Genomic DNA, 12,387 nt, shown 5'->3' with positions numbered 1-12,387 from the left:
AGGATGTGTGGGTGGGCAGACCCCTGAGGGAGCAGAGAGGCCCAGAACTCAGATGAAGGTGGTGGGAGATGAGGGGGAGGAGCAGGAGTGAGAAGAGAGAGGAGGGGAGGTTGAGGAAAGCCTCACCTGATTTTCTTAAGTGTCTAGTGCAGAATATAATAATGTCAATGCACATTCTTCCAATACAGGAAATACATTCCCTGGTTGTCCAAAAAGAAATCCCAACAATATTCAAAATCTGAGGTAAAGAGGGGAGAAAGCATTCAGATCTGGCCTGGGAGCCTTTCTGTCCTGACCCTCCCCTGGCCTCTATCCTCAGGGCCTGCTCTTGTCCCTGCCAGGGGCCATCATCCTGCCTCAGTTTCCCAATTTCTCCTTCCACTCACTGTCCCTGGGGATTCAGGCCCCCCTACCATGGTCTAGTCCAGCGGTTCTCAACCTGTGGGTCGCGACCCCGAAGGAGGTCGAACAACTAAAACACAGGGGTCGCCTAAAGCCATCGGAAATACATATTTTAAAATGTATTGTATAATAAATATGTATTTTCTGATGGCTTTAGGCGACCCCTGTGTTTTGGCCGTTCGATCCCCGCTGGGGTCGCGACCCACAGGTTGAGAACCGCTGGTCTAGTCCCTCAGACAGCCCTGCCCCAGTCCCTATTGCTCTCACCACATGGACAGATCTTGAAGTGTCTTCATCGTCTCGCAAATAGAGGCAGATGGTGAAGATGCTCAGGCTCACGTTCTCGTGGTCCCGCAGGAAGTCAGCCACTTCTGCTGCGCAGTGGGAGCAGGGGCTCCAGGATATGTACCAGAACACCTGGTATCTCCCACCAAGAGGCAGAATTGTGTTACAGAACCAATCAAGGAAGCAGAGTTCCGCGTGGAGAGTCTCTGGATAGAACTGGGAGAAATGGAGAAAGAAAGGAGACGCTCTGGGCTGGCAGAGCAGGCATGTGGCAGGGCCGGGGGTGGGGAGCAGCGGACAGGAAGCCATAGTCTCAGAGACAGGTTATTGCCTGGTTTGTCCCTTTTTAAACTTATTCCTTCCCCTCTGTTTTTATTCAGTCACCCCTTCCCACACCACTCATCCATTAATTCCAAGATTCGTTCTCCCGTTCACTCATTCTACAAGCATTCTGCGTGCTGGCTCCCGGCTGGGCCCTGGGGTGCAGGCTTGTTCCCTGAGTGCTGTTTGCTGGGGAGGACCACAGAGCTGCACCGTCCACAGGTCATACGTGTCTGCTGAGCTCTTGAAGTGTGGTTCTCTGTATTGGGATGTGCAGCAAGTGTGAAATACACACCTTATCTCGATGACTTAGTATGGAAAAAAATGTACTCTATCTCATGAAGAACATTTGTATTAAGTATATGTTGAAATAAATCTTATATATATTACAAAGTACATTATCAACATAAATTCATCAATTCATCAATTTCCTTTAACATTTGAACAGTAGGTACTAGTAATGACAAATCACATAAGTGACCCCAATTATGCTTACCCAGGGTGATACTGCTACAGGGACACCCCACTCATCCCACAATAAGTTTCTCCCCCAACAAGTTCTGAATAGTCTTCAGTCTGGGTGGAGAAAGGAGGCTGGTGTGTGGTGGCACATTTTGTAATGGTTTAAATTACAATAATTTTTTGTAAGGGCTGAGTCACGGAATTTCCTGCTTGGAGTCAAGGGACTGTGGATAACTAGAAGCTGAGTTCACAAAACTTAATCTTTATTTTGTTGCCTATGAAATAGAAGGAGTTCTCTTGCAGAAGTTCCCAGAGCCATCACAACTCCAGTTGTTCCCGGGGGCCACCTAACCCCACTGCCTGGAAGATTTACCAAGAACACCAGATAGGACTGTGCTGATTAGGCCTGTGCTACATCAGAAGAACTTGCAGAGGAGATGTTCCTGCAAACTGGACTCCCACCTCCTGCACACTGCTACATGACTAACTACATGGACTTTTTTATTTTCTTTTGCCTTTTATACCATTACTAATAGCCCCTGAACCCTATTAAAACCGCAGATCCAGGCCCTGGCCGGTTGGCTCAGCGGTAGAGCATCGGCCTAGCGTGCAGGGGACCCGGGTTCGATTCCCGGCCAGGGCACATAGGAGAAGCGCCCATTTGCTTCTCCACCCCCCCTTCCTCTCTGTCTCTCTCTTCCCCTCCCGCAGCCAAGGCTCCATTGGAGCAAAGATGGCCTGGGCGCTGGGGATGGCTCTTTGGCCTCTGCCCCAGGCGCTGGAGTGGCTCTGGTCGTGGCAGAGCGACGCCCCGGAGGGGCAGAGCATCGCCCCCTGGTGGGCAGAGCGTAGCCCCTGGTGGGCGTGCCGGGTGAATCCCGGTCGGGCGCATGCGGGAGTCTGTCTGACTGTCTCTCCCCGTTTCCAGCTTCAGAAAAATACAAAAAAAAAAACACAAAAAACCACAGATCCAGGAAAGTGGGAGGCAGTCGTTTTGGACAGGAGTTACCTGCCTTTTCAAGTTGCTGCAATTTGAAATGAAAGACACACTTTATATCCACTCAGTCCTTGTCTCTATTTATTGGCATTGGGGATGATGGGTAACCCCAAGTCTGGCTTTGTTTTTCTAGTTTCAATTTCACAGGGAGGTTAGTGGTCAGGTGCTGGGTGGTGGTTTTGCTCTGCCTGCTGAGCTGCAGTCCTCACCCAGGGAGACCTGGGCCATGGCTCAGAGCAGGCTGGGGGCAGGCAGGATGTGGGTGTGGGTTCTTCCCTAGGGGATCACACATGCTAGGCCTGGAGGTGTCAGGGGTGTGGCTGGGGGAGGGTCCAGCCAGCAAAGCACTTCCTAGGACAAGACAGGACTCTGGTGCTCAGCAGGCCTTGACTTTCTAAGACACTGTTTCCTCCAAGACTGTTAGAGGGCAAGCTGGCTGAGACGGAGACTAATAGCCAGCGGATTCCTAAGAGAGGCCTCAGGGATAAGTTAAATGCCATCGTGTAACTGGATTCAGTGGGTCAGCGGGGACAATAAGGGCTAAAATTTAGGAAATGTTATGAGAAGAAGCCTCTGGCATTTAAAATATTATAATTTTTTCACATCCTTTCCTGGCTTAGCTCTGCCTTTGATGACAGTATCCTGGGGCACATACCGGGTTTGGAAAGATCCCCTTGTGAAAGAGCCTAAATAAACCTCGCTGCCATTTTTCCACTGGGAAGCAGAGGTAGGTGGCGTTCTGCCCAGGGGCATCAAGCAGGTTACGGAAGTGAAAGGTGAGGTTCTGGGAGATAACCTCTCCACTGGGTTTTGCTGGGTGCAAGAGAGAAAACAGAAAATTCAGTGTTCCCTGGAGTTTCTTCCATCTGGTGTCTACTGAACACAGCACCCTGGAATCCTGCACACTGTGCCTCCCCTGAACCTCTTCCCAGCATTTTCTGCTGTCTCCCAGGCAGGAAGACCAGGGAGAGGAAGAGGGTGGGGGCTACAGGGTCAGCAGCGACCCGTGTCCTCTCCCATGGGACGCTAGCTCTGCTGCTTCCAACAGCACACACTCAACCCCACCCCTGATTCCTGCCCACCCATAACCAACTCATTTGAAAAATAGAAATGAGTAATAAAACACCCTCCACCCACAAATTATAGATTTTAATGTTAAGGTTCAATTTGTGCCTGACTTTTCAGCTATTTATGTTTATCAGTCTAATACCTAAATTCCCAACTTTGGCTACTGTTCAAAGAGGTCCTTGTATCTGAATTTTTCTATTCCTCCCCAAATCCTGGGGGAACCACCATATTTTACAGAGGAGAAAGCAAGACACAGAGAAGGTTGTTGCCTGCCCAAGTCACAGGGCTGCTAAGTAACAGAGCTGGTCCCTTGCCCAGACAAAGCCATGTCCAGCCATTACACGACATGAGCTAGCATGCATGCTGGGTGAGGTACTCTTATCTACCTAATGGCAAACTGTGGGCGTTCCTCCTGACCATGACATTGTTCTCCACATCTGGGCTGGTGGATCACTTATAAATGTGAAGTGTGGGATGTGTCTGGGAACAGCCTGACTTTATCTTCTGCTCACAGTGAGATACCTTGGAAGAGATGATTTATCTTCTTGCCCAGAGAGCTTTTCTCACACTGTGTGTATAATGGGGTCAATAGTGTAGAAAATGGATCAAAGTGCTTAAAACTAAATTCACCAAGGGCTTCACTCATCTTTCAGTGCAATTCTAATTGTTAAGAGGGTACAGGAAAGACTACAGAGCAGGCAGCTCCCACAGGCAGGGAGGGGGCAGCCCAGCCCTATGGACTTGCAGACAGAGAGGTGGACCAGTAGGACAGCAGGGCTGGGGGGCGGGGGAGTAGGAGGAGGAGCCATTCAGAAGCTATAATGGGGGCATCCCCAGAACATGGCAAAGACCCTGACGGAGAAAGACCTGCAGAGAAGGAAGCCAGAGAGGGACAGAGACAGGCTAAATAGTGGGGAGGACAAGACTGAGTACAGACACCTCAGGGCTCACTATGTAGAAAGAGCTACAGAGAGGGACCTTGTGGGCAGCAGTGCCTGTGCCAGCACTGTGGGATGCAGTCTTTTTGCTGGACTTGTTTCTTCCTTGCCATTTCTGTCCAGTGCTGGGGCTGCCTTTTTGCTCACAGGGCTTCTGTTTTGAAAGTTCCATGTCTAAGGACCTCCCAGCCTCCTTAGCTGAGCCCCACCTTCTTCTTGCTTTGCATCAAGGATGAGAGGGCCCTGGGGTGGGAGCCTCGTCAGACTCAGATCCACCTTCTTTCCTTCTCTGGGGCCCTTCCTTTTGACAGAGCTCAACTTCTGCTGGAGAAAGACCCCTCTGTGCAGCAGGACTCACATTATTGCAGAGGAAAAGAGAAAGTAATGATGGCAGAAAGAGGGAATGGGACAGGCCCTGCTAAATAGAGTAGGACAGAGGCCCCTCCCCGGGGGGCCAGGCTGGAGCCCTCTGCACTGCACCCCTGCACCCAACCCAAGTCTATGCCCAGCACTTGCTCTCCACCTGCCTGTTGAATGATGGAAGTAATGAGAAAGTGTGGACCTTGGATCAGGGACAGATGTACTTTGACTTCCTAGTTCTGTGCTTGGTCCTCTGCATAGGTCCCTCAGCTTTCATATGGAGAGGAGAGCAAAGATTTCATGCTCTTGTTCCTCTTGCTTTATAACAGTTTTTAGACAGCCTCACCAGTGGTGGTGGTGGCACAGTCAATAAAGCATCTACCTGGAACACTGAGGTCACCAGTTCAAAACCCCAAGGTCTCTCTGATTCTTAGCTTGGGCTCATCAGTGTGGGGTCATTAGCTTGAGCAGGGGAATTGCTCACATGATCTCAAAACTTGCCAACATGAGCCCAAAAGTTGCTGGCATGAAAAAACCAAAGTCCCTGACTTGATTAAGGGGACACTGGCTCAACCCTAGTCAAGGCATGAATGAGAAGCAATCAATGCACAACTAAAGTGAAAGAGACTACAACGTGATTCTTCTCATCCTCCTTTCCTGTCTCTCTCTCACACACATACTATTTTGGATAGTAATTCTTTGTCAGTTACATTGCAAATACTTTATTTTTAAAGAAAGATTTTATTTATTGAGGGATGACATCAGAGTAATGGTTGTGTGAGAGATATCTTAATTTCTCCCCTTGAAATTTCAACAAATTAAACAGCTATAACTCAATTAAGGAACCCTCAGCTAGGCTCACAGGCTTGTCTAAAAGATCTGCACACCAAATTGACTAAAAGTAGGAAGGGTTGAGAAGGAAAGCAGAAGATAAGATGAACTCTCAGTTGGCTTTGGAGAGAAGAGAAACCCGGACTATCTGGGTTTTTGTCTTCCAGGACTCCGGAAAGGGGAGAAACCTGGAGTGACTGGGTCTCCTTCTGCTGGGAGGAGCAGAGAGATTGGTAAAAATTTGGGGAGATACTAAACTAAAGTGGTGGCAGAACAAGCGGTCATTGCCAGTGTTCTCATGGTCTGTTGACAGTCCACACTAAGACAGAGACCCAAAAATACAAAGTGCAGTCCCCCAAACTTCCATATCCCACCTCCCTCCCCTTCCAGGTACAAAGAATAACAGATATATACCCACAACTAGTTCTCCAAAGCTATTCTTTCCCCTGAGGAACAGAGGAGCTCTGTGTCTAGTCCCCTGGTCTGTTGAGACACAAGAAAGAGCACCCAGAGGCCTGAAATCACCATTGTTAAAGTCCTAAAGCCCATACAACATGCCCCATCCATCATTCCAACAGCAGCTTCTCAGTGAATGGCAGCCTAAGAATTTCACAGAGCTAAACTAAAACTTGTAGTCTAGTGCTACCTATTGGAAAAAATAAAAAAACCTCTTTTTGCCTGGGAATTTGGGTAAGATTTTTTTTCTTCTAATTTTTTCTTTTTTCCTAGTTTTTTTTTTTTAAATTTTTTGGTTTTTGTTCTTTGTTTATTTTGTGAATTTTCTCTTTTGTTTTTATCATATTTTCAGTTTTATCTTATTAATTTATTTTTATTTTTTTATTGTTGTTTTTTTTGCTTGATTTCTTATCAATACCACTCTCAAATGCCCTCAAGGCAAAGAAAACGAATACCATGGTTATGCAAGAAAAACTTGCAGTTCAGGTCCTGGCCGATTGGCTCAGTGGATAGAGCATTGGCTTGGCATATGGCTGTCCCACATTCAATTCTCAGTCAGGGCACACAAAAGAAGTGATCATCTGCTTCTCTCCTCTTCTCCCCCCACCCCCACCGCCAATAACTCAATTGGTTTGAGCATCAGCCCCAGGCTCTGAGGATAGCTTGGTTGGCCTGAGTGTGATTAGAACATCAGTCCTAGACAAAGGTTGCTGAGTGGATCTCTGTTGGAGTGCATGCAGGAGTCTGTCTCACTATCTTCCCTTCTCTCACATTAAAAGAGAGAGAGATACAGTTCAGAAAGAACATGAAAAATCTCCCGAAATCAATCTCAATCCCATGGAAAGCTTGGAGTTAAATGACAGAGAATTCAAAATTGAAGTTCTGAAAATACTCAAAGAGATGCAAGAAAACACTAATAGGCAACTTAATGAGCTCAGAAACCAAAAAAAGTACTTCACCAAGCAGATTGAAACTTTAAAAACAGAGATGAAAAACTCAATATATGAATTTAAAAATGAGCTAGCAAGTTTAGCTAATAGAACAGGCCAGATAGAGGAGATAGTCAGTGACATCTAAGACAGACATCTAGAGATGATACAGATAAGAAAAGAGAGAGACTCAAGAATTTTTAAAAAATGAGAGGACTATACCAGAATTATCTGACTTCATCAGAAAGAGTAATATGAGAATAATAGATATATCAGAAGAAGAAGAGAGGGAGAAGGGAATGGAGAGCCTATCAAACAAATAATTGATGAGAACTTCCCAAGCCTATAAAGAGTTAGATCCTTAAATACAAGAAGCAAATAGAATGCCTAGTTACCTCAACCCAAACAGACCTACTCCAAGGCACATTGTAATAAAACTATCAAAAATCAATGACAAAGAAAGAATCTTTAAGGCAACTAGGGAAAAGAAGAACATCACATATAAAGGAAAACCCATCAGATTATCATCAGACTTTTCAGCAGAAATTCTACAAGCCAAAAGAGAGTGGACCCAAACACTCAAAGTACAGAAAGAGAGGAATTAGCAGCCAAGAATATGATATCTATCAAAGTTATCCTTTAAATATAAAAGAGAAATAAAAACTTTTGCAGACATACAGAAGCTGAGGAAATTTATCACCAGAAAATCCCCACTGCAAGAAATACTCAAGGAGGATACTCTACTGGATTTGAAGAACAAAACAACACAAAACTATAAGTAAAAGCCTGTAGGAGATGACCCTGCACCAATATAAACAGCAGTTAACTTCAGAGCAGGGGTTACTTGGAGACAAGAGATCTTGGAGTATATTAGCCATAACAGGAAACTGGCCTGGGTTACATGAATGCAAGTATGCAGGATTCTTGGAAGAATGCCTTCAAGAACCAGATGTCCTTTATGATTGATAAGCTCTAAGACTCTGACTCTTCTTGTGTCCTTGCTCATAAAAGAAACAATAGACGTGCAGGGTTGGGGATGAAATGTATGGGAAAAAAGGCTTGTGTAGCTTTCTAGTTTTATCTGCTGAGCTGTGGCTTTTGGAACTCAATAAATATGCAGTGGTACAGTTTTTCAGGGCTGATTCCACCTAAGAGTTTCAGCCCTCTGCCCATTTACTTGCATCTGGTGTATCTTTTGCTTTGTGAGCCCGAACTGTGAAGAAGAAATTTGTAACAAAGCCCCAGTAAGGTTATAATATAAACAAGGATAATCTGAGACAACAAAAGCATAAAAAGGGAGGAGATAAAGATCTGAAGTAGCAAAGGAGGATGGAGTGTAGAAGCACTCATAAGACAAAGAACTTTTGTATATATGAAACTTTTATTCTCGATAACCTAATGGTAACCACCCATGAAACACCCAAAACTGAAAGACATAGCTTCAAAAAAGAAGAAATAGATGAAAGAATCATGGTATGCCACCAAACAAAAATAACTGACAACACACACACACACACACACACACACAAACCCAAAGGAGACACAGAGCTACCAGAAAACAAAACAAAAAATAGCTATAGGAAATCCTAATGTGTCAATAATTACCCTGAATGTAAATGAACTGAACTTACCAGTAAAGAAGCACAGAATAACAGATTGAATAAGCAAATCCCAACCATATGCTGCCTTCAGGAGACACATCTAAGCTACAGGGACAAAAGTAGACTCAAAGTGAGGGGTTGGAAAACGATCCTCCAAGCAAATAATACCCAAAGAATAGCAAGTGTCGCCATACTCATATCTGACAATACCAACTTCAAGACAACAAAGGTAATGAGACAAAGATGGACATTTCATAATGGTAAAGGGAATACTATATCAAGAAGACACCACACTTCTTAATATATATGCACTGAATCATTTTTTATCGCTTCATATTCATTTTGAAATATCCCCTAATTTTTGTGAGCAGTATATATAAGAAATCTAACAAAACAAAAAAGATAGACTAAACCGCAATCATATTTGGAGATGTCAACACACCATTGACCAGTTTAGATAATTTATCCAAACAGAAAATCAATAAAGAAGTATCAGCCTTAAATGACACACTAGACCAAACGGATATAATAGACATTTAGAGAACATTTTATTGTAGAATATCAGTTTATCCATTATTTTCCAGTGTACATGAATCATTCTCAAGGATAGACCATATGTTGGGTCACAAAGTTAACTTCAACAAATTCAAGAAGATTAAAATTATACCAATCATATTCTCTGACCATAAGGCTTTGAAATTAGAATTCAACTACAGAAAGGAAGAAAAGAAACCCATAAAAATGTGGAAATTAAAAAACATACTTCTAATAAATGACTGTGTCAAAGAAGAAATAAAGACAGAAATCAAAACATATGTACAGACAAATGACAATAACAGCACAACATATCAAAATTTCTGGGATGCAGAGAAAGCAGTAATAAGAGGGAAGTTTATATTATTACAGGCTTATATCAAGAAACAAAAGAGATCCCAAGTAAACAACCTAACACCACATTTTAAAGAACTAGAAAAAGGCAACCTAAAGTCAACAGAAAAAAGGAAAGAGTAAAAATTAGAGCAGAGCTAAATGAAATAGAAAATAAAAATACTATAGAAAAATTAATAGAACAGCTAGTTATCTGGGAAAAATCAATAAAATTGACAAACACCTGGCTAGATTCACTAAGGAAATAAGAGAAATGATTCATATAAATAAAATCCTAAATGAAAAAAGAAAAAGTACCAAGACATCATAGATATATAAAAGATCATACTAGAGTACTATGAAAGATTATATGCCATGAAATTCAACAATCTAGAAGAAATGAATAGTTCCTAGAACTGTACAATCTTCCTAGCCTGAGTCACGAAGAAGTGGAAAATCTAAATAGACCCAGAAGCAGAGAGGAAATAGAAACAACTATCAAAAACCTCCCTAAAAAGAAAAGTCCGGGACCAGATGGCTACACTAGTGAATTCTACCAAACATTCAAAGAATATTTGAATATCCTTCTCAAAGTTTCCAAAAACTAGAAGAAGAAGCAATACTGCCGAACACATTTTATGAGGCCAACATAACCCTGAAACCAAAACCTGGCAAGGGCAACACAAAAAAAGAAAATTACAGACCAATATCTCTAATGCATTTGGATGCAAAAATCCTAAACAAAATACTAGCAAATCAAATACAATACATTATAAAAATTATATATCATGATCAAGTGGGATTTATTCCAGGAGCACAAAAATGGCTCGACATATGTAAATCAATCAATATAATACATCACATCAACTAAATAAAGGACAAAAGTCATATGATCCTATTAATAATGCAGAAAAGGCATTTGATAAGATACAATATTCATTTATGTTTAAAACATTCAATAAAATGGGTATAGAAAGAAAGTACCTCAACATAATAAAGACCATTTATGACAAACCATCAGCCAATTTCATACTAAATGTTGAAAAACTGAAAGCTTTTCCCCTAAAACCAGGAGCAAGACCAGGATGCCCACTCTCTCCATTCTTATTCAACATAGTTTTGGAAGTCTTAGCCAGAGCAATCAGGCAAAGAAATAAAAGGCATCTATATTGAGAAAGAAGAAGTAAAGGTAACACTTTTTATAGATTATATAATCCTGTCTATAGAAAACCCCAAAGAGTCCACTGAAAAACTATTAGAAACAATAAACAAATACAATAAACAAATACAGTGAAGTTACAAAATCAATATACAAAAGTCTACTGTTTTCCTATATACCAACAATGAAACTTCAAAAAAATGAATTGAAAAAAAGTTTCTTTTACAATTGCAGCCAAAAAAAAAAATACCCAGTAATAAACTAATAAATAAAGGATGTGAAGGACCTATATACTGAAAACTACAAAGCATTATTGAAAGAAATTGAGAAAGACACAATGAAATGGAAACATATCTATGGTCATAGTTTGGATGAATCAACATAGTTAAAATGGCCCGATTACCTGAAGCAATATACAAATTTAATGCAGTCCCTATTAGAATACCAATGTCATTTTTTAAAAAAGAAATAGAACAAAAAATCAGCAGATTTGTATGGAACCATAAAAGACCTGGAATGGCCATCACTATCCTGAGAGAAAAGAGTAAAGCAGGAGCTATCACACTATCTTATTTCAAATTACACTATAGAGCCACAATAATCAAAACAGCATGGTACTGGCAGAAAAACAGACATACAGACAAAGGAACAGAATCAAGAGCCCAGAAATAAAACCACATACATATGGAAAAATAATCTTTGATAAAGGAACCAAAAACACACAATAGGAAAAAAAAAAGCCTCTTTAATAAATGGTGCTGGGGAAATTGGAAAGCCACAGGCAAAAGAATGAATCTTGACTACAGTTTGTCCCCATGCACAAAAATTAATTCAAAATGGATTAAAGACCTAAATATAAGATCTGAAACAATAAATTACATAGAAGAAAACATAGGTTCTAAACTTTATGGATCTTAGCTGTAGAGAACAATTTATGAATTTGACCCCAAAGGCAAGGAAAGTAAAGGCAAAATAAATGAATGGGACTATATCGAACTAAAAAGCTTCTGCACAGCAAAAGTAACCAACAGCAAAACAAAAAGACAGCCAACCAAGTGGGAGATGATATTTACAAACAACTCTAATAAAGAGTTGATATCCAAAATATATCATATAAAGAACTCACAAAGTTCAGCAAAAAACAAGCAAACAATCCAAATAAAAAATGGGGTGAAGACCTGAACAGACACTTCTCCCAAGAAGACATATTAGAAAAATGCAAATCAAAACTACAATGAGATTCTACTCCACACCTGCTAGACTAGCTGTTATCAACAAGACAGGTAGTAAAAGTGTTGGAGAGGCTGTGGAGAAAAAGGAACCTTCATTCACTACTGGTGGGAATGTAAACTGGCACAGCCATTATGGAAGAAATTATGATCATTTCTCAAAAATTGAGAATAGAACTACTATATGACCCAGCAATCCTTCTACTAGGTATCTACCCAAAAAACTAAAAAACATTGGTATATAAAGGTACATACACACCTATGTTCGTCTCAGCATTATTCACAGTAGCCAAAACAAGGAAACAACCAAAGTGTCCCTCATTAGAGGACTGGATAAAATATGATACATATATACAATGGAATACTACTAAGCCATAAGAAATGATATATAGTGCCATTTACAACAACATGGATGGAACTTAAGAACATTATACTAAGTGAAATAAGTAAATCAGAAAAGGCTAAGAACTATATGATTTCAC

The sequence above is a fragment of the Saccopteryx leptura genome, chromosome 1 (assembly GCF_036850995.1).
Source record: "Saccopteryx leptura isolate mSacLep1 chromosome 1, mSacLep1_pri_phased_curated, whole genome shotgun sequence".
NCBI classification, from domain to species: Eukaryota; Metazoa; Chordata; class Mammalia; order Chiroptera; family Emballonuridae; genus Saccopteryx; species Saccopteryx leptura.
This window is presented reverse-complemented; position numbering follows the sequence as displayed.